Here is a 3213-nt window from a genome sequence, read left to right on the forward strand (position 1 = left end):
TTGGTTATAAATAGAAGCTACATGAACAAAGATTTTCATAGAACGAGAATGTCGCATTGCAAAAGTTAAACGAGAATATCACATTACCATGTATGAAAGTTCAACCACTACAAAAAATATGGGCACTGCACACTATAAATTATTTGTGCCCTTTGAGGTCAAAGAGCACCAACATATGTGTCCATAGACCAATGGCAACCGTGCAGCAACTAAGTTTGTATTTGTGCCCTCTATGGGCGTCACCATTACTAAAAGGGCACAATACACTGTTTGGTGCTCAAAGACACAGGCACAAATAAAGGCCTTTTTGTGTCTGTTCTGACAAACTTGTCAGATGACCTTCTCCATCCATGTTTGCACTATTTTTGTTATTGTGCCCAGTAGGTTCCATTTAAAAAAAAAATAGAAATGCAAAATTTTGAAATAAAACCAAAAATTTAAAATTTTCATAAAATCAAAGATGGCAAGCAATCCAATAGTAGAAATGGAATGTCTATAATGAAACTACAGAAATATTCCTCATAAAGAACATGTTTACAAGTGTTAAAGATAAAAGACCAACAAAATAATGAGATTTTCCTATCAATGTATCCATGCATTCCTACATAATTGCCACCCGCAACTGATTTTACCCTTCTTCCCAGCTCAATGGATTATGCAATCACCTTCCTGAAATCCAAACCAAAGGAAAAATGAAAAAGGGAAAGGATCACATATTTTCAGTGATGTTTAACTACCCAAATATCCAATCAACATTGAGAATTCATGGTATCCTGAAAATCTATTTAAAATAACCAAATGTGATCAGAGCTCGTAACACCAGCATGCTTATGTTTTCAAGTGCATTCTAAGTGCTGCTTGAAATATTATATGATTAACATATTGGAATCTGGTAGCTTGTTGTTACCAATGCGTAGAAAGGGTAGCTCACCTTAAGTTCGACCCCAGACTCTAGACGTGAGTGCGCACCCACAATGGAGTGTTGAACGCTACATTCTTGCAAGAAGCAACCATGAGAAATAATTGCATCCATAATCTACAAAATTCATTTGGCCATGAGATCAAATATGTTCTCAATAATTACAAATCAAGTGATATAATATTTTTAGAGCCAGAATTTGATCCCAAGTGCAAACCAATCCACAACTATAATGCCAGTGAAGAAAAAGACCAACCTCTGCCTTCTTGATGACTGGAGACTTCTTGAATGGCAGTAAAATATGTGGGAACAAATACATATAGACCGCAATTGATCATGAAGCACCAACTAAATGAACAATTTTGGGACAGTAATTGCATCGTGTACATACAAAAGTCACTGGATTCTCAGTATAATGCAATAGTTCTTTGGTGGCAGGATCAACAACCAACTGCCAAAACTGGTTCAAAGATTCAGCAAAAACTTACAGATGAACCCAAAAACGAAGTATGGCATGATGAAAAAACAAGAGGAAAGAACATCAGGAATATGGGGGAGAGTTGCAACATTATTCAATAGTTCAAGCAGTCTGTCAACAAACTAACCCTTTATTACTAACATTGTACCCATCACCTTATATCCTTTATGAGCAACCGCAATGACGAACAAGAAGAAGCAATAAAAGGAATTAACTTTTCAAAATCTTATCTATAATTCCAAGCAATAATCACAAACAATTTTCATTAAATTCCAGAAATGAATTGTATAGTGGTACGACTAACAACTACTAATTGTTCTTTTGACATGTCGCAACAGGCCACACCGCAATCAAAATTTAGGTCCAGTGACATCAATGGCACTCTAGATTAGAATTTCATTAACCTTCAATGTTTATCGTGTTTGAACTCCAATCCAAATCAGTCGTGACTATGTGTTCGATATATGCAAATAGATTTGAGTGTTTAAAAAGGATTAAAGGCAACTGCAGAAGAAGATGGGATGGTGCTTAGATAACTACACATGCTTAGAAACAGAGAGCTATTCTTCCTACTATCCAATCAACAAAATTTGAAACATCAATTTGTTGCTTTCCTAATTTTATTATGCCAATGCAAAATGCAATGCTAATTAATATGCAGTATGCTGTGTTTAAGGTTCAACCGTTCTTACCAAAGAAACATGCAAAACTCGCCAGGGCCTAGCTCGTCCCATAATCATAGCAAAGATTAAGAAATAATTAGATGAAAGTAAAACCCATAACCTCATATATTCCACACACAACAGTAATAGAAGAAAAAAGCACAGCAGACATGCAACAGAGCTATAAACAATCAACGTAAACAAAATTAAGAACCAAACAGATGAGTGAATCGTTTCTGCACCTCAGAATCGCTTCAACTTCGTAAAATTTGGAGTCTGGGACATAACCCACAAGCAACTAACAATATGGAGTCAGAAGCCATGCCAAGATTTAAAATTTAAAATCCGAGACACCCAAATCATAATTTGAATGGAACATGCAATAACATTGAAAACCCATAAACCATATTTCCAGAAAATGGGAAGAAGACAAACCATTTTTCCGAATTTGAAGGTTTCCACAACGGCGATAAAATATTGTTGACGACCACGACTCCTCACTCCCTCTTCGACTCGCACCTGCCCTTCCCTCACCAACACCTCCTAACCTGACGTACCTCCCTCCCATGATCCTTCCCTATCGGACTCGGATCCCAACACGATTTCCGATTCAGGCTCTACATCCACCGATCATCCCAAACCCGACCCACCCCCTCCCTTGATATCTCCCTACCAGACCCCGATCTTCCCAAACCTTCCTCCATCACGTGCATGGGATTTCTGCTAAGGGATTCTGGCGATTATGGGGCTCAAGAGCCTCCACGATTTGTCTGGAGAAGGTAGAGAGAGAAAGAGGGGTTGGAGAGAGAGAGAGACAAAGGTAAGAGAAAGAATCTGAGGGGAAGCAGGGCGAAAGGGGAAGCTAAAGGGAAATAGATAGAAGGGAATAGAATTAGGATAGAATTTTAATTATTATTATAAAAGTTAGTGGGCACAATTGTGTAATGTGGTGGTGGAAACCTAAGTTTTTGAATTTAGTAGTGGGAAACCCAAACTTGCACCATAAAAGAGAGGGAGAAGTCTAATTTGGAGAAGGGGAAACTTATTATAAATCCAATTTTATAAGCTTGTCACTTCCGATCTCGACATACGTCCCGGATTGACTCGTGACGTCATCAAGTATCCGTACGTCTATCATACCCCGCCTTCGGAAT

At 38.0% G+C, this 3213-nt stretch overlaps 1 long non-coding RNA gene across 1 annotated transcript; it reads right to left on the bottom strand.

Moving 5' to 3' along the window:
- Nucleotides 1–424: 424 nt before the first annotated feature.
- Nucleotides 425–2693, bottom strand: LOC108867716. Its single transcript, XR_007255498.1, has 2 exons — nt 932–2693; nt 425–669 (listed from the first exon to the last, which is right to left on the bottom strand). It is a non-coding gene; the product is annotated as an uncharacterized LOC108867716 (long non-coding RNA).
- Nucleotides 2694–3213: the final 520 nt, after the last annotated feature.

This window comes from the organism of the source record quoted next, unplaced genomic scaffold (assembly GCF_019419815.1).
Source record: "Pyrus x bretschneideri cultivar Hongxiangsu unplaced genomic scaffold, Pyrus_bretschneideri_v1 Contig93, whole genome shotgun sequence".
In the NCBI taxonomy this organism is placed as follows: domain Eukaryota; kingdom Viridiplantae; phylum Streptophyta; class Magnoliopsida; order Rosales; family Rosaceae; genus Pyrus; species Pyrus x bretschneideri.